Source organism: Mastomys coucha, unplaced genomic scaffold (assembly GCF_008632895.1).
Source record: "Mastomys coucha isolate ucsf_1 unplaced genomic scaffold, UCSF_Mcou_1 pScaffold23, whole genome shotgun sequence".
Lineage (NCBI taxonomy): Eukaryota > Metazoa > Chordata > Mammalia > Rodentia > Muridae > Mastomys > Mastomys coucha.
This window is the reverse complement of record NW_022196906.1, coordinates 111059844-111080005: the sequence shown is the minus strand read 5'-3', so window position 1 is coordinate 111080005 and position 20162 is coordinate 111059844. Positions and strand designations below refer to the sequence as shown.

Here is a 20162-nt window from a genome sequence, read left to right as displayed (position 1 = left end):
TGCCTGCCTGCCTGCCTGCCTGCCTGTCTGCTGCCTGCCTGTCTGCTGCCTGCCTCCTGCCTGCCTGCCTCCTGTCATGCTCCTCACCATGATGGTCATGGACTCCCCCTCTGAATCTGTAAGCAAGCCTCCAGTTAAATACTTTCTTTTATAAGCTGCCCTGGTCATGGTGTCTCCTTACAGCAATAGAACAGTGACTAGGACAATCACCCTGATAGTGCTCAGGGTCTCTTGCCACCACTTGTGACATTAGTGGCTATAGAGGAGACTCAGTCTGTGGAAGGTGCCACGTTAGTCTTATAGGAAGTCATCCTTATTCCTTCATACTATTGTAATTAAGATATATCACCCCATAGTGTCAGAATCAGTAAGTGGTTCTGTCCATCAAAAGCATGACTCATCATTGTATTAATTATTCTTCTCATAACTGTGATAAAATGCCCAATGGAAGCACTTTATGGAAGATTAATTTTAGTTCATGCTGTGAGATTGTGGCTCATCATGGTAAACAGTGAGAAGTCTTGATGTGAGACGATGGTCCATCACGGTGGAAAGTCACAGCTCATGGAATGAGATTGTTGTCCATCATGGTAAACAGTGAGAAGTCTTGATGTGAGACGATGGTCCATCACGGTGGAAAGTCATGGCTCATGGAATGAGATTGTTGTCCATCATGGTAGAAGGTCACAGCCGCAGGTGCTCCAGGCACCTGTCACATGACATCCACAATCAGGAAGCAGCTAGAGACGAATGCTTGTGTCCAAGACCCCAGCTCATGGGACACTCACTTTCAGACTAGATTTGTTCCTCCCAGTTAAACTTTCCTAGAAATGTCCTCACATATGATCTGTCTCCTATGTGATTTCAAGTTGACAAGATTAACCTTCAAATAAAATTGAGGTTCTTTCCACTTGCCTATACTTCAGGTCATTCCACATTAGCATTAGATCAAGTTCTATCTTTTAAGGTTTTGCCACAGTTCTTGGTTTTAAAGGTTTGTTTTATTTTGCAATTACATGCAAACATGTGTGGGCACGTGTGAGTGAGGTGACCTATGGAGCCCAGTACAGAGAGCTGGATCCCCTGGAGTTTGAGTTACAGGCAGTTATAAGCTGCCTGACATGGGTGACCCAAAACTCATGCCTGACCCAAACTCAGGTGCTCTGCAATAGCAGTATACAGTCCTAATATCTGAGCTCTCTCCAGCCCTATACCTATATTTATTTATTTATCTCTTTATTTACATCACTGTGTATAGAGTCCTATGATAATGGGCAGTGGAGGCTATTCCCGGCCCATGGGGAGAAAAATCAAAATTCTCTCACAGAAGAGCTCATTTTGAGATATTATGGGAGGATTATGGAGGGTTGTCTTTGGGGACCTCACTCTCATGTGAACTAAGCATTAACTGTTCTCCAGTGTGAGGCAAGTCAAGATACATGTTTTCAGAAGATGAACCGGGTTGGTCTTGAGTAGTAAGCAGGTATGCAAATACTATTAAGAAAATTGCAAAAAACATAAGGACCATTTCCAAGGAAGGAATCAGTGTGCTTTCAACAAGCAGACACAAAGGTGCTGGCCAGCATAACCATGAGTGTCCTCGGCAGTCACTGAGCTGATCCACTCTGCATTTATAGTTTGTTTTCAAAGACATGTGTAGTAGTCACTCTCTGTAATCACGGCTCCTTGAGCAATGATGAAAGAGTAGCCTTAGATTAAATCTCAATGTTGATTAAAGGACAATGCAGCCAGCACTTTAAAAAGAAATTTTAATTGATAGTGACAAGGTAAGAAACTGGAAGGAAATTAATATTTGGAGAGAGCCAAGTTCTACGCTAATTGCGGAAGGTTTGTTTAATATGAATGACCCATGTAACAGTGGATCAGGCGAGTGTGTGTGTGCACGTATGTGTGTGTGCGTGTGTGCGTGTGCGTGTGCATGTGTGTGTGTGTGTGTGTGTGTGTGTGTGCGTGCACATGAATGTAGAGGCCAGGGGACAACCTCAGATCTCATTCCTCAGGTGTCATCAACAATTTTTTTTTGAGACAAATTCTCTCACTGGCCTATAGTTCATTCACCAAGTATGGTGGGCCAGTGAGCCCCAAGGATTTACCTATCTGTTCTCCCAGAACTGAAGTTAAAATGTGCCCCACCATGCCCAGCATTTATTTTGTACAATTTCTGTGTTAATAGTGATATTATTATTGCCATAATATATAAAATATATAAAATTATACATTTATATGTAAAGTAGTTATAATGTATAAATTATATATTTATATATAGTTGTAACATACATATATATAGTGCATACAGATCTATAATATATTTATTTATTTTTATAGTTTAATTACAAATAATACATAATAGAATGATAATATAATAAATTATTGCATATAGTTGATTAATACATATGGATATATTTTATATAACATTTATATTATAAATATATTTTTACAACTTAATAATCTATATAAGTAACTAAAAGTATAATAAATTAATGACCAAACTCAGGCAAAGACTTGCCTAAGCAAGCCATCTCATCGGGCATTCTGAAGCTCACCATATCAACAGGGAAGCAGGAGCTCGTCTTGCAGTTGCATCTTTATAGATCTAACGGTTTGGCCCCAGAGTTCTGTTACTGTCACTCAGTTTCAAAGACTATGTGATCACTAATCTGCTTTGGTGATGGGATGAGGCTAATGTCGTGGATAATTGCTACATGACTCTGTTGGGCCATTACATCGTCTTGAGACCTCGTCAGATAGCAGCATCTCTTTGGCTGCTGGTATTTTTAGGATTATGAATATTGTCAGTGGATAGTTTGGTGTTTTCTTTTCTTATTAAAAAACTCAGCTGTCTGTGGTGGTTTGAAAGGAGCCAGCCTCACTCTCTATCATCCATTTGCCTTGAGTCATGCTTCCAAGGAGCCCATTCCCAGGCAGGAATTCCTGAACGTGTGATTTATCAGTGTTTTACAGTAGCTGCCATGGGAAAGCATTTTGGAGACCAAAGGGGATGGGGAAGGGGTCAAGAGGCATTACGCACCCAGGCAACAACACTCAGCCCAGTGTTGATTCACAGGGGACCACAGAGCTAGCTTCAGGGCTAAGTATTTTTGTCTAGGAAGTGGAGAAGTGTTGGCTAAAGCCGTCATCCAGCACTGGGGCTGCTATGAGCCTTTGGTGGAGGGTGGCTCTCTCAGCAGCTGACTCATGGGAAGGTCCTCTCAAGAAAAGAAATCTGGGCCAGTTGTGAGCAGTCTCCTTTTGACATTCAGGGTTTGAATGTCGGCCAGCTGTGCCGTCCATGGGAGATCAGATCCAATCCGCTTCCCTCTGTCCTTGCAAGAAGAGTATGTGTTCCTTGGGAAATATGACTATCTCATTCCTGGTGAGACGATACACATCCTTGGATACAGGAGGGAGTACATAGCTGTACCTCCTTCACAAGCTGTTTCTAGAGTCCCTTCAAATCAACCATTTTATTTTTATTTTTGTATCTTTTGAGGTTTGCCATAGCTGTGCTTTAGAAAAACCTAAGGACATACATAAAATTTTAAAACCTCAAAAAAAAAAATCAAGTGACATCACTTCCTGCTTGTGTTTTAATGCATCTCCATGATGTCATCGATCTCAGACTATAAATATGTCTGTGCATGACATCCCTTAATATCTCAAGGGATTGATCCAGGACATCCCACAAATACCATGGTCTGTAGATGCTCAAATCTTTATGACTGAATGCAAATTCTGGCTCCCCAATGAATAATCTCCATGCATTCATAAATGAATGCCAGTTTCCCCTGGTCAAGGAAATCTCCAGTGAGTCTCTGGGCAGTGTTCCTTGCATGCTCATGTATGGGCAGCCTGAGCATTCATAATTGTCTGTTTCTATGTATAGCTTTTCTCTGAACCCACCAGAGCACCCCTGTAGCTCCATAACTATGTGTCTTTCAAGTCTAGTAGGTCAGTTTCCAGGTGATAACGCTACCAAACATCTTGTGAAAACCAATGGAAGCATGAAAAATAGGTCTCGCTGAAGCTTTAGGAAACCTGGGTCAGGTAGAATTGCTTGGCTTGTGAGCCGAATCTGAGAGAGCTGTCACTAGATTAGCCACTTGTTGAAGGTTCGCTCTCATGAGAACATTACAGTTCAGTCAGGAAAGCCTACTAGAATAGAAGGAGTTGGGCAGTGAAGCAGTCTTAGAAGTTTAGCTTCAGCTTGTTCCTGTATAGTGCCATGTGGCATGAGCTTGTCTGCTAGTACGCAAAGTGGTTTGAAGGAATAAGTGGTAGTGGTGGTGGGGGGTTGCATGCATGTGTGCCTGTGAGGGTATATGTGTAGCTGTAGATGTGTGTGTGGTTTTATGTAAGGTTTTGTGAGTGTGTGTGTTTGTGTGTATGTGTGTATGTGTTTGTATATACGTGTGGGAGGGGTTGCATATAGATATTTGGATATGTGTATGTGTGTACTGAAATAGTCTTTCATGTAGCTCAGGTCCATTTTGATTTCATTATGTAATTAAAGATGACTTTGAATCCTGATCCTCTTGCCCTCTCCCTCTGTGTAATGGAATTATAGGCACGTGTCACCATGCTCGTCAAGTGGCTGGGTTACATATCTACAGTCTTTAAACCATCCCAGATGATAGGTGCACAGGCTGGATAAAGGAGACAGACCCGCTTGGCTTGGGAGAACATTACCTGTAGCAGGCACCTGAGTACCCTGGATGAATGGAAGGAGGAAATGGAGAGCCTTTGTTGAGCTCTCGCTATCTCCCTGATGCGTGCACAGTCTGGCCCTTCAGTGTTCTGCCCAGTAGTGTGTTTATCCAGCTTCCAGACAGAGTCTAATGTTATCAAATGAACATGATCATGGACCAAGGGAAACAATGTCGTCCCCTCTTCAATGCAAACTACTGATGAGAGGCTTTGTGGTAATCTGTGTTCTCCTGGGAAGGAAGGAAAATGCTTATAAAATTACAAATGGTGCTTTTATGTCTTACATGGTAGGACGAATTGGCTTTCAGACAGTCTCAACTATAGGAAGGAGTGTGCATGAAATTAGAAAATTCATAAATATTTATGGACAGAAGAGATAGGATGAGCTAATGCTATTAAAATTATATATAATTATAAATTATTTCACCTCTTTGAAATTAATTCTAAAAATGAGTTATGTAAAACAACTATTCCTTTAAAATAATGTTTGCCTGAATGTCCGTATGTGCACCATACATGACCCTGAGGTTGGGAGCGGGAATGAGAACTGCTGGCACCGCAGTTCCAGATGGTAGTGAGCCATTGTGTGGGTGCTAGATTCTGAACTCAGGACCTTTGAAAGAACAACAAATGCTCTTAATTGCTGAGCCATCTCTCCAGCCCTACATAGCAACTTTTTAAAAGATGTGATTTCACTATATGTTCCAGGCAAGCCTTGAACTTGCCTGGCTTCTCTCTCAGCCTCCATAACGCTAGGATAGAAAGTGTGTACTACCACAACCAGCTTCAAATGCATTTTCAAAGTCCATCAGAGTGAACACTGTTCATGTAGTATGCACACATATTCTGAAACCTGCATTTAATCCAGAACAGTTATATGAGGTTTTCTTAAATAATCACTATGTGTTATATCCTAGAAAAGATTATGAATTGTACTCATCAATACCATTATTTGCTAGAATGATGTATATGTATATACTCATACATAATTAAATATATCCTTACTCATATGCCATTTCATTCACCAGTATAAACACAAAAACAGAGAAGAGGCTGGGGAATTCTTTTAGATTTCTCAGTAAATGGGGCCAGCCACACCTCTTCAACTCCCCCACCCCGTTTCCCCAACATTTGTCAAGTGACAAGAATTAAAAAGGCAAACACAGGGCTAGCGAGGTGGCTCTGTGGGTAATGTCATTGCTGTGTGAGCATTTGGATCCCCAGAATCCACAAAGGCTGAATTTGGTTGCATGTGTCTGTGGCCCCAGGGTTCCTACATGAAAGAGACAGAGAGAGAGAGACAGGAAAATTCCAGAATGACACAGCCCAGCTAAGCTGCCACATGCTGCAGTGAACAGTCAGAAAACTGTCCTCAACAAGATAGAAAGCAAGGCCTGATACCCGAGGTTGTCTTCTGACCTCCGCATGTGCACTGGGACACACAGACACCCCAGGTACACAACTATACACAGAAATTACAAAGAATGATTTTTTTCAAGTCAAGCATGACATCATTGGTTCAATGAAAACAATATTTTGTGTTGGTGCAATGGCTCACTCTATTAGAGATTAGTGTTCTCCTAATTCTCCAATATTACCCTGAACACCATAATATGAATTATATTAGTGCAAACATTATAAATATTAACAATGCAACATTCTTAATGAACATTCTTTGAGTAACAGCCAAATAAAATGAAACAGCCGTGCTCGTTAGGATTTTGTTCCATTACTTAATTGAAATATGAGAGATTTCTTTATTTATTCATTGTTAAAAAGTGCTTATTGCCTTAGCCAGCTAGTTGCTATTACTAAAATTAAAAATAATGTAAATTATACAAAGCTATCAGAAGAGGCCAGCATAAAAATGCTGGCCCGGCCTGTGCTTTTGCTGGACTTGTCAGAGACACTATAAAAGCAAGAGAGAAATGGTTTTCTGGGCCATTATTAAGGATTAAAGGTAGGTCCCAAGTCTCTCTTGACTGGACTTATTGTCTTCTTTATGGCTGATGGTTTTTCGTTGATTTTTGAGCTGCTTATAAAAGGAGGCATTTCTGGGATGGTAAATAAAGGTAAGAGCTGCGGAGAAAGTAAACCTCATTCATCGTTTTTCTCTTTGTTGGTTTAGTTTTCTGTGCCGTTGAGGATTTTACAAATTACCAATTTTACAATGCAGCAGATTTCACAGGGTTATGTCACCAGTGCTTAAAAACAGATTGGTTTGAATTCCTCCACAGCTCTACACGTTCTTAGTCCTAAAAAAGGTCAGACGCAGATCCTCCCGCCACAGGCTTGGGGAGAAAGGTGGTAACCAGGGAAGAGCTTCCATCAGGCAATTTCAGCCTTACACATAGGCTTCAGTGTTCTTTTTCCTCCTGTCAGAGAAACAACCTCTCCGAAGAAAACATTTTAAGGGAATGAGATGGTCTCTCTCTGCTGGACCTTTTTTCTTGGCCCACGATGGAATTGTATCACAGGAAAATGGAATAGCTTCAGATGCCCTGAAACTGGGTCACCTCCCACCATTCTGATTGATCAGAAACGACACCGAAATCCTTGGGAGTGGGAATGAGCCATGGAGACAACAGCAGAGCCTTTTTTCCCCTTTCCTTTTCTTTTCTTTTCTTTTTGCCATTTGGCCTAGCCATGGTTTAGAAACTGATTTCATCTCTAGTGTCTCTGTAGTTAAAAATACAAAAGACATTTAGTTTGTTTGCCAGGCTAACAAGAGCAACCAAATGAACACTACTGTGCTTTTCCTTGTTTAAATACCTTTGTGGTTTTTAACAATAAGTAGAACATACCGGTAATTTATAATGAAGAAATTATTTCTACTTCTACATCTCTGAATTCATTATTCACTTGTTAGTGTAGACTGTGTGTTAAGCAATACTTTTTGGTTTTCCCATATGCAGGTGCTCTGCATATATATATACATATATATGTATGTTTACATATGTGTGGGCACATGTGTGTAGGTATAAATGTCAAGGCTAAGGATTGATGTCGTAAGTGATCTCTGTCTTACTCCTGGAGGCAGGATCTCCCACCAAACCAAGGATGTGTCTCTGCCGCTAGTCTAGCCAGCCAGCTTACGTTGGGGATCCTGTCTCTGCTCCCTTAGTGCCCTGGGGATGTGCTCTCTGGCACACCTTACGTTGCAAGCATCCACTGCACCATCTTCCCAGCCTCACTAAGCTTTTGCTTCAGGAGCTAAAGTGATAACAGCGAATAGAGTGGACTTTCCTGCCCTCCTGAAACCAATGGTCTCATAAGAAGAAGTGGACAATAACAGCAACGACCGCAATAATAAAAGATAGAGGAGAGCAGCGATGGCAATTACAGAGCAATATAATGCAAGGGCTTCCATGGCCACACAGTGTCAGAAGGTTTGCTTCTCAAACAGACACTCACATGTTACAGCTGTGCCCAGTGGCTCTGGAAAGGTGAAATGAGGGCTGCTGGGGAGAATGGAGAAGCACAGATGTTGGAGAATGCCTTCATATATTTCACATGAAAACTTGACTGATGCCATTTCATAGAAGAATACAGAGGCTGCGGGAACAGACTCTGCAAAGGGAAAACAGAGTCTAGCCAACATAAGGACTGGTGGATGCCGCTAGGTTGGTGAGCAAGAGGCTATGTGGTGCTGGGAGATGAGTCATGAAAAGCAGTGGAGAAGCTCATCCAAGCAGCTCGAGGTTCTTCAGGGGGAGGACTGCAGACAAGCCAGAAAGGTCTCAGTTGTCAGAAGGCAATCCTCATGTCTGTGTAGACAACAGACTCTGGGGATGGTCAGACAAACATCAAAGTCTGATGGCCTGTTAGGAGGTGACCGCAGAAGTTTCAGTGCATGAAACTGTGGGTCGGACCATGGTGGAAACTGGTGGATCATGCTGGATTTGGGCTGGAAAATTTGAGATGTTTATCTCTTTGTGTACTGTGTAAGCAAGCAAATAAGAAGAAACTAACTTCAAGGCTTTGAGTAGCCTTTTCACAGGGCTATGTCAGTCTAGTGTTTTGCATGGGTGTGTATGTTTATATTTAGTACTAGAGTTCTCTAGAGAAATAGAACCAATACAGTGAAATGTATACTACAAAAAGGAATGTTTATGTGTGTGTGTGTGCGTGTGTGTGTGTGTGTGTGAGTTTGTGTGTGTGCATGTATGTGTAAATGTGTGAGTTTGTGTGTGTATGTATGTATACACATGTTTGTGTGTGTAAGTGTGTGTGTGGTGTTTGTATGTGACATATGTATCTATCTGTGTGTGATGTGTATATTTGCATGTATGATGTATGGGTGATGTGCATATGTCAGTGTGTATAGTATATCTTGTTCAATTCTAACATCAAATTGAAGTTCTAAGGCATAGTAGATCTCCTAAGTTACTGTTGAAGGATTCTTTCCTTGTGGTTTCATGATAGACTTTTGCCAACCGTTTCTGACATGCAAAACTCCTTTAAATCACAACCAAAACGTTTTATTAAGCAAAACATTACAAGTTCCATGCTGTGTCTCACTCACTCACCACCCCAGACTGGGACTTGCCTTCAGTTTCTAGCAGAGGGTCAGATACTGTTCATCTTAGCACAGTCACAGTTCATCGTGGATAGTGGAGGCTCTGCCTAGAAAAAAATAGAAGACACACAAAAAGCTGTTGACTTTTTCATCCTCCTGGGAATCAGTTCTTGAGAACCCGGGCTGATGGACCTGTACGCAGCAGCACGCCCTGGTTGACTTTGGTGTTCTCCATGTCAGGCAAGATCATGGTGGCTGGCTTCGTTTTCCTGTGGCTAAAACATCTACGTGTGCTCCTTTCCTTTCTGTTGCCATGACAACACACCTGGACACAAGCACTCTAGGGAAGGAAGGGTTTCTTTTGACTTACCATTTCAGAGGGTTAGAGTCCGTCATGGCAAAGAAAACACAGCAACACATGCTGACTGGTTTCAGGGCAGCCACATACAGGAAGCAGAGAGAGAAAAGGTTATAGGACCATTATGTGTATATGTATATTATATATATATATATATATACAATTTAATGTGTATGGGTGCTTGTACACTATATGTGTACCTGGTGCTCAAAAATGCCAGAAGTGGGTGTCCTATTCCATGGAACGTCACTGGTAGTTGTGAGCTACCATATAGGAGGTGGAAATTGAACCCTAGTTCTTAAGAAGAACAATGCTCTTAACCATTTAGCCATCTCTTCAGTCCCAAGGCTCTGCTTTTAAAATGATCCATTACTTTCTAAAACGGCACCGAAAGCTAGGAATGTAGTGGCAAACATATGTGCCTGCTGGAGACATGCCACATCCAAGCCAGACCACCCACCTGGAGACATGCCACATCCAAGCCAGACCACCCACCTATCAGCTTAATCTGTAACCACTGTGGAATGCCTGGGTATCCATCCAATCCTTAACCTGCTCAGAGAAACCAGCGGCCAGAAAGATAGAAACGTGTCTCCTGGAGTTTGTCTCCTTAAGAGAAGGTCAGTTAACAAGGAAGGGCTTGCCATGTGGGGAAAGTGGGCTTACAGGACGAAGGGTAAACTGAGGCAAAACCCCTTTAATCAAGTTGCAAATGATAAGAGATTTATGAGATGTGATGCCAGCCATGCCAGTAGCTATGCTGCAGGCAGAAGGAAGTACAGATGACACTGACCCGTTGGAGGGACACTCCTGTGACTGTAAGAAAATGAACAGGGGACAGTGAGGGGAAAGGATATGTGGCAGTGTCTGCTCAGGGGAAATATACCAGTGGGCCCACTGTCACTATGGAAGTGATTGTGTGTATCTTTTTAAAGATGTGTTTACTATGTATACAGCATCCTGTCTACATGTATGCCTGCAGGCCAGAAGAGGGCACTAGATCTCATTATACATGGTTATGAGCTACCACATGGATACTGGAAATTGAATTCAGGACCCCTGGAAGAGCAATCCCTGGGATTGCAACCCCATAGGAAGATCTTAACCTCTGAGCCATTTTGTGGCAGTGGGGGATGGGGAACTGGGGGTAGGCACTAGAAAGTCCCAGACTCTAGGGAAGTGAGAAGCTCCCAGGTCCCAATGGGATGATTTTAGCAGAAACAAAGGGGAGAGAGAATTTGTAGAGACCGCCTCCAGTAAATAGGCACAGCTCAGAGTTGAAAGATGGGGCCACCCACCCATCTCAAAATTGTTAACCCAGAAATGTTCCTGACCAAAGGAAAGGCAGGGACAAAAAAAAAAAAAATGGAACAGAGACAGGAGGAAGGGCCATCCAGAGACCGTCCCACCTAGGGATCATCCCATCTGCAGACACCAAATCTTGACACTATTGCTGATGCCAAGAAGCGCTTGCTGACAGGAGCCTGGTATGGATGTTCCCTCATAGGTTCTACCAGCCCATGACCAATACAGATGCAGATACTCACACCCAACCACTGGACTGAGCCCAGGGACTCCAACTAAAGAGCTGGAGGGAGGACTGAAGGAGCTGAAGGGGATTGCAACCCCATAGGAAGATCAATATCAACTAACTGGCTCACCCAGAGACTAAACCATCAACCAAAGAGGATACATGAAGGGAGCCAGAAATCCAGATACATATGTAGCAGAGGATGGCCTTATCTGACACCAATGGAAGGGGAGGCCCTTGGTCCTGTGGAGGCTGGATGCCCCAGAATAGGGGGATGTGGGAGTGGATGAGCAGGTGGAGGAGCACTCTCACAGAGGTAAAGTGAAGGGGGGATAGAGAGGATGGGATGGGAGGTTTGTGAAGGGGTAACCAGGAAGGGGGATATCATTTGAAATGTAAACAAAGAAAATGATTTAAAAAATATATATATATGGCAGACTGCAGGGCCACACTACTGTTGCTTGACCTGTCGCCATGAGTGCTTTATTAATGTATGTCTCTTATACACTTATGCTTTCCACAAATTCTTATAAAGTAGACATGTCTCCACACAGAGAGGAGACATGGCAGTCATTACCACTATAACATTTATTTTCATGAAATTGTCCAGTTTCATGCTAAAAGTTGATTAACAAGAAGTATTTGGTTGATAAATTAAAATGGGAAGGAATGAGGTGGAGGTGTGGGTCAGCAGTTAAGAGTAAATACTCCCTTTACAGAGAACCTGAGTTCAGTTCTCAGAGTCCATATCAGTGGCTTACAACCACCTGTAGCTTTAGCTCCAGGGGATCTGACACTGTCTTCTGGCCTCTGCTGGTACCTGTAGTCATATGCACTAATGTACACTCATTTGCATTCCTGTGCACTCACTCACAAGCACATACACACACACACATATACACACATACACACACACAATTTTTAAAGAGTCTTTTTAAAAAATAAGGGTAATGTCATAGGGAAGAAAAGGGTAAACTAAGAAGAGGGTTCACTTGGTACTGGGATTTGTGATAGTTAATTTTAATTGTTAATTTGACATAATCCATAATCACCCAGGAAGAAAGTCTTGATGAAATATTGCCTAGATTATTGGTGTGGGTGCATATCTGTGTGATATTGTCTGGTCTAATTGATGTAGAAAATTTTATCCTATTGTGGGTGGCACCATTCCCCAGGCTGGGGATCCTGGACTAGTGTAGAGATGGGACTACATGAGTGTTGAGTTGGGGCTGAACACAGGTAACCATGCTTTAATTTTTCTCCCTGCTCTTGACTATGGAGTGATAAAAGTAGCTGCTTCAAGCTTCTGCAACTGCACCTGCCCACCGTGATGGACTATAGAATGGGAGGGCTGTGAGCTTAGAGACTCTTTCCTAAGCTGGTCTTTGTCAGGATATTTTACCAGTGACAGAAATACAACTAGGACAGAGACACTTGTAGTTTGCCAACCAAATGAATTTCCCCTTGTTTCTCACTTTGCTAGAGATCTTCAATTTTGTCCAATAGTGTACACCACTTGTCTTAGTTAGGAAGAGACGCCATGACCAAGGCAACCAAGGCATCTTATAATGGACAACATTTAATTAGGGCTGGCTTACAAGTTTAGAGATTTAGTCCATTATCTTCAAGGCAGGAAGCATGGCAGCATCCAGGCAGGCATGGCTCTCGAGGATCTGAGAGTTCTATATCTTGTTCTGAAAGCAAACAGGAGAAGACTGTCTTGCAGGCAGCTATGAGTTGTATCTCAAAGCCCACCCCCACAGTGACATACTTCCTTCAACAAGGCCACATCTCCCAACAGTGCCACTCCCTATGGGCCAAGCACCACACCATTTTTTCAGCCATGTACAACTGTTTTCTCTGAAAAGTGATCTTTCTCCCAGGCTTAGAAAGTGCTATGTCAGGTGAACTCAAAGCTGGATCTGGAACTCCTATTTGTTTCATCAATGAGTAGTGTAGGAAACTGCATATGACCCGTTTTGTTCATTGAAGCATGAGGAGGTTATGAAAAATGGATCTTGTACTTTAAAAGATGGAGGTAGTGGTTAGAGAGATGTCTAAGTTCTTCAAAACACATGCTGTGTTTGCAGAGCTAAGGTACAATCCTAGCACTCACATCACTTGGCTCATGACAGCCTACAACTTTCAGTTCTATGGCACCCTTGCATCTCTCTCTCTCTCTCTCTCTCTCTCTCTCTCTCTCTCTCTCTCTCTCTCTCACACACACACACACACACACACACACACACACACACACACACACACAAACTAGGTTGGTAAGGGAGAGACCTCTGGATATTGATAAATTAGGAAAGTGTGGTTGAGACTTCTATATCCATCTTATCACCATGAGGACACATACTTACCTCCTGAGACAGCTTATAATGATTACATGGCTGGCTCTGAGACTACCTACTCAGAGTTACTGGCCTCTTGTTTTAGAAAAGAATGTCAGGGGAGAACTCTAAATATATTTGAGAAAGTACCTTCCATCTATTTTCTATCTATCTGTCTGTCTGTCTGTCTGTCTGTCTATATCTATATTTCTTATCAGACATCCATCTTCTATTTATTGTTTTTCTATCTACTATCTATCTATCTATCTATCTATCTATCTATCTATCTATCTATCATCACCATCATCATCATTTATCTTGTTCTTTTATCTATTGCCTATATGTTTATATGTATCTCTATACCATCAACATCTTCTACATTTTCTATCAGTATCTGTAGCTATTTTTTATTTTGTAAGTCAAGTTGCAGATTTATTTGTAATAAGGTAAAAAAAAAAGCCTGTAAATCTAGCAACAAGGAATCATAAAATATTATCATTAAATATTAGGAATGCTTGTTAAAGGGTGTTTAGAAACCTTTACAATATATAAGGAAGAAATACACAAAATATAAAAATCTCATGTATATAGTTCAGAAGGAGGAGACAGAGATCACAGGGAAGAGACAGGCAGAAAAGTAGCAATAGAATAACTCCTGGGTAGGAGAATTACATGTATGAATTATGTTGGTTTTTATACAAGTTTGTATATTAGTGCTTTTATTTTAAAAGTAGATAAAAGTTGATAGCTTTATAAAAAAATCAAAGAGAGATGATCCAGAGATTTCACTGTGACCCACTTTTCTAAATGACCCACTGGGCCCCCAGGCCCACCTTCCTCTTCTATAGCTACCCCCACCAGGCTCCACCATCCACACAGAGATGTCACAATCACCAGTGTTGTAAAGAGAGATGGCTCAAGTGGGTAAAGCAGCTGTGGTGTAAGCACTGAGTGCCTGGACCTAGACCCAGCACGCTCATTAAGACCCAGGTACACACTTATAAACCCAGTAGTGGGGAAGCAGAAACAGGAGGATCACCATGCTCACTGGTAAGCCAACCTAGCTTATCTCGTGAATTCCAGGTAAAGGTGAGAGACCCTGCTTCAAAAGCAAGGTGGTCAGAGGGATGGTCATCATAGCCATGGCCACCCTGTCTGTCTATAAACAAGCAGGCACAGGCATGCTTGTGAAATGTGCACATATGGGAAGGAAGAAGACAGAAAAAAGAGAGGGAAGATAAGGAGGACGGATGGAATGATGGAAGAAAGGAGAAGAAAGAATGAAAGAAAAGAAGCAAAGAAGGAAGAGAGGAAGGGAAGAAGGAAGGAAGGAAAGAAAGAAGGAAGGGAAGAAGGAAGGAAGGAAAAAAGAAGGAATAGAGAGAGGGAGGGAAAAAGGAAGGAAGGAAAGAAGGAAGAAGGAAGGGAGGAAGGAAGGGAAGAAGAAAAAAGAAGGGAGGGAAGATAAGGAGGAAGGATAGAATTATGGATGGAAGAAAGGAGAAAGAAGAATGAAAGGAAGGCTGAACAAAAGAAGGAAGAGAAGGGAGGAAGGAAGGAAGGAAGGAAGAAAAAAGAAGAGAGGGAAGATAAGGAGGAAGAATGGAAGAAAGGATGGAAGAAGGGAGAGAGGAAGAATGAAAGGAAGAAGGAAGGAAGAAATGGAATAAAAAAGGAAGGAAGGAAAGAAGGGTGAGTGAGCCTGTAAGGGGCACATTGGGAGTCTCTCTCCCTCCTCTTCTTGTCCCCTGCACTTTCCCTCTCTTATGGAGCTAAAGAGCTACTTTTCAGTAAAGAGTGTGTGCCTCAGTCAACATAGGCATGTGTTGGGCAACTCTGGAAGCATCCAGACATACCTTCATTATCTTTACCTTACTCAGCACACGGCCCATAAATCACCAGCTACATCTGTGAGCACTGACGGACTCTGGTCCTCACTGTGCCTCTCAGGTTAGGATACTGAGGACGAACAGTGCTGGGTTCTCATTACAAATGCTTTTCCAGCTCAGGGGCCAAGGCAATATGAAACTCGGACGTGCAGATGTCACTGCCAATGTTGCTGCATGGTGCAAATTAGGATTCAAGTCAGCTCGAGTCAGGCAGAGACTTGGAGCCTCTGAGTTAATTTATGATAACCCGCAGAGGCCAAAATGAGACAGGATCTGGATTCCTGTCCCTCTGTGATGGGGAATAATTCTGGGAATAATTCTGGTATTATCAGTTAGAGGTAACATTTACAACTAACCTATTTATCATTTCATGATACCAAGGCACAGTCTTATCCTGTCCGTGGTTATTGACATAAGCAGCATGCGATCAGATAGCCTATATGCCCTGGTTCTCTCCAGGGCCAGTTTGTTTGCCATATGATATGGAAGGAGACACAGGATCAGGCACAGGGTCTGTTTTGTTCAGCAGTGTCATCACGAGGATGGCCGGCTATCCTGTGTGACTACCAGGATGAAGTTTGGGGTCCTGCACCATCAGAGTGTGAGAGGAGGACTTGCATGCATAGGGGTTGCTTGGAATGTGGTCATCTAAGCAAGTGTGAGCCATGGACAACATGGAAGATGGGAACTCAGCATGATGGGATGCTGTCAAGGGTTCTGATAGAGATGCTGTACTAAATGTAATGTGAGAAGTGTCTGGGCTGGGAGCAGTGGCGTTCCTGGCTCACCAAGACCTGCCTGCTAAGGTGTACACAAGTGAGGCTTGGAGCTGCTAAGGTACACATGTGTCAGGCCCAGGGGCTGCACTGATAGACTCACTCCTGCCTGCCACCTTCAGGTGTCACCTTTATACAGGTGCCTTGCACCGCCAGATCTCACAGCACAACTGCCTCATACATCTGGGAGGTTGGACTGGAAGAAAGTCAGGGTCAGGTTGGAACAAAGGGTAAAACGTGTCTGAGCTGGGGCCCTCTATGCAAAGTGACTCTCTACCTGCATGGAACTCCAAGGAGGTGACTAAGGAGATGCGCTGTGGGATGTTTTGTGTTTAGCAGTCCTTCGGATTATTTCAGAGGGCAGAGGTTGAGAGAAGTTGAGTCTATGGTCTAGAGTTCAACTTTTTTACTGAGTAACTATTACATTCTGGGAAACAGGCATGATTAGGACCCCTATAAGATCCCAGCCTGAGCCGGGCAATGGTAGCACACACCTTTAATCTCAGCACTTGGGAGGCAGAGGATTTCTGAGTTCGAGGCCAGCCTAGTCTACAGAGTGAGTTCCAGGACAGCCAGGGCTACACAGAGAAACCCTGTCTGGAAACAAACAAACAAACAAAAAAAGATCCCAGCATTCAAGTCAAAGAGCTAGTCACTGCAGAGCAGTTGGCCTAGGGGGCGTCTAATGAGGTTGCATGGGAAACCAAGGTAGAGTTTCAGGGAAGTAAGAGGAGATTATAGATAGTCACACCTTTGTATATGTGTGTCTGTTGGTTTTGGGTGTGCATGTATATCTGTGTGTATGTACATGTGTATACATATGTGTTTGCATATGTTTAAGTCTGTCTTTGTGTTCATATGTTGTTTAAGTGCATGAGTAGATGCATATGTGCATATGTGTGTGTATATATATCTAAAAGAGCATCTGTGCATATGTATATATAGCCGTGTGTATATGTTCACATGCGTGCACATGTGTCTATTTGTGTATTTATGTGTATATGTGTGCATATGTGCACATGCATGTGTGATTTTGTGTGTATTTGTGTATTTGCATGCACACATGTGTATGTAAGTGTGCACATGCAAGTGTGTATGAGTGTATGTATAGTGTATGTAGTTGTGTGTATATATGTATGTGTCTCTGCATGTGTGTGGAGGGTAAAGATGACTTACTAATGTACATTATTTATCCTTATCAAAACTGAAATCTGGAAGCGCTTTCCGGTTGGGGTGCCTTGAGACCATACAGTGGCCTGGCTTTAGTGACAGGGAATCTCCTTACTTCCTCCTGTTTGTATTTATGCTTTACTGTTAATATCTCTCTTTTCTGGTAGCTAGGTACTCACATTTGTCGAAGAAGTGATAAGGAGGCACCTACAGCTTGTTCCAAAGTTAGAAGTTGCTCTTGGTAGGAGAAAATGTTTGCACCTGGCTCTGCAGTCCACGCAGCCTGAAATGCAATTCATCAACCATTCCCATCTCAAAGGGCAGGCCAGGCAACCCAGCACCGAGAAGTCATCCTTTTCCAAACGATGGACTGGGTGGGAAACTTGCAAGTCTGCAGAATGCAATTACCCGAGTGGAACGTAAGCCAGGGCCATGTCGGCAGGCCCTTCCCATATGCCAGGGAAGGGACCACCAGCTCTGTTGAGGCCAGCAGCCACCATCTCAGCTCCAGAAGTCACCAAAATGGCAGACAATTAAAATGCCAAGGGAAAACTGAACCTGATATAATGCTCACATCCCTTCATTGGAAAACAAATATTATTAAGGTCTTAGAAGGCTCAGCCTTCCATGATCTTTGAGGAAAGAAACGTTTCTGGATGAAGAGGTTAAATGTATCCACATCAGCTCCTCTCTGATGTGATTATCTGTCACACAGATAATCGGTAACACAGAAACTGGCAAAAAGGGCCTTCCCAAGCAAAGCCACTGAGCCCAGAACACTCACCTACTCACCAGTTGTAAAATGGGAGAACACTTACTGAGCTGTAATAGATGGCTCTTTTTACTGCCAGTGGATGGAGAAACCAAATGACCTGGATTTCTTTACCAAGAAAATAGGTCAATGGCTGTTGACTGTGGCTAATAGAAGTAAGCAAGGATTGGACAGGCCTTTAAAAGTCACCATGTGACGAAGCAGTGTCAGACACACACAGCCCAGCTTCCATTTTATTATGGGACCCCTGTCTGCTTTCTTTGTCCCTGGTAACATCTGTCCTTTCATATGGAGGGTGATGTGCGTGTGTGTGCATGTGCGTGTGCGTGTGCGTGTGCGCGCGCGCGTGTGTGTGTGTGTGTGTGTGTGTGTGTGTGTGTGTGTGTGTGTGTGTGTGTGTGTGTGTATGTGCGTGTGTGTGTGTGTGTGAGAGAGAGAGAGAGAGAGACAGAGACAGACAGAGGGAACATAGACCTAGAGCAGTGGTCACAGGAAGAGAGGGTCTCTTCTCCCCTAGCCCTAGGACTAGGGCTTACAGATGCACACTACGCATTCTTCTATTATATTGACGCTAGGGATTGTAAGCCAGGTCCTCCTTGTCTCATAGCAAGCACTTTCCCTACAGAGCCTTCTAATTAGCTTCCAGGAGGGTAACTGTTGAAGGGGGGGATAGAAGAATATTAATCTCTGCATTATTACATCATTCACCTAGTGCTCCAGTCACCCACCCCACCAGGGAGGAACTTGGTAATGGCATTAAGCCACAGTTCATATATATGAAATATATATACATGCATATGTATATATATTTCCTTTGATGGGATGGAAACATCAGTGTTTCTAGCCTGTGCGAGGAATAGGGAGAGGTACCTCTAGGCTAAATGTCTTTCTGGCTAAGTGCTTGCCTTTAGGAAAGTGACATCCCTGGGTTCCCATGTAAGTTAAGTTCCTTCCCTGGAAAGCCACAAGAACACTCCAGGGCTCTTCTGGTAGATGTTTGTTGGAGGATATGTGGCTAATCCTGAAACTCTCTTGGTCCTTCCTCCCCACTGGACACAGGAAGATGTAAACTATTAAGGAGTCTTACTTGACATTCAACAAAAAGGAAATTTGCCATAGTAGTTCCTCGGGATTCTCTCTGCCCCCAAATTTGGAGAGCAGAGAACCTGACTTGTGAAGGCTGGAAGGGGTGAGGCTAAGTTAACTGGACGCAGCCATGGCTCCCTTATGAAAGCAAGCCACCCCTCTGCTTCATCTCTCGTGTCCCCACCCCCTTGTTATCCCTTACTCATCTCCAACAGGAGGTGACTAGGTTTAAGATTGCCACTAGTTTCTCCATCATACAAAGTCAGACCTTCACAGAAGACCTCCCTTGAAGAGCAGAGGCCATCCAAGGTGCACCCTCTGAGTTCCTGCAGGAGTACACAGTGGACCACCTTCCCTGAACTCCAATTGGAGCAATTCCATGTACTTATTCATCGTATTTCTTAACTCCTTTTCTTTTCTTTCTTTCTTGATATTTTATGAGTTTATCTCTCACAGAGGGAAATAGAGAACCAATTAGTTCACATTAATCCTGATCCCTACAAACTGAGGGAACGCATGCTACTGCTGTTTAGGGCTATAGCTTGGACTAATTACCTCCTAGTTTTACTAGCCCTATATAACAGGCAACCTTGTACACGTTTTATGGGGAAGCTGGTTTTCTGAAAGACTGAAAGTCGAGTAGAGAATGAAATAGGTGCCGAATTACAGTCCCTCCTAAATAATATTCCTTAAGGTGGGTAAACTCTTCAGGGCTAAAGTGCTAACAACAAAGACCATATAGGTGAACAATGATTTCTAAGTGACCATTATTTGTCTATGTTCTTAGCATTTATGGGTCTTAGTAAACAGTCAGTATATTTATGCCCCTATCTCACCACTTTTGGTCACAAAGCTCCTGAAGGAAAAGAAGTAATTATGCCTCGTGACTGTAAGAAGAGAAGGATTCAGCATGAGAAGTCTCCTGTGGAAGCGATGGGCATAGATGCTGCCAGGAGTGCCCAGAGTCTCAACTTATATCCATCTACAGAGACATTCTAGA

General features: G+C 42.9%; 1 protein-coding gene and 2 long non-coding RNA genes across 10 annotated transcripts in view; 2 read left to right on the top strand and 1 right to left on the bottom strand.

Annotated features, from left to right (window-relative positions):
- Window positions 1–20162, top strand: part of Rbms3 (RNA binding motif single stranded interacting protein 3) — a 1349634-nt gene that overhangs the window by 609574 nt on the left and 719898 nt on the right. The gene's annotated exons all lie outside the window — the stretch shown is intronic.
- Window positions 9219–12755, bottom strand: LOC116071945. Its single transcript, XR_004111244.1, has 3 exons — window positions 12732–12755; window positions 9615–9669; window positions 9219–9351 (listed from the first exon to the last, which is right to left on the bottom strand). It is a non-coding gene; the product is annotated as an uncharacterized LOC116071945 (long non-coding RNA).
- Window positions 14430–17864, top strand: LOC116071946. The gene is made up of 2 exons (XR_004111245.1): window positions 14430–14519; window positions 17472–17864. It is a non-coding gene; the product is annotated as an uncharacterized LOC116071946 (long non-coding RNA).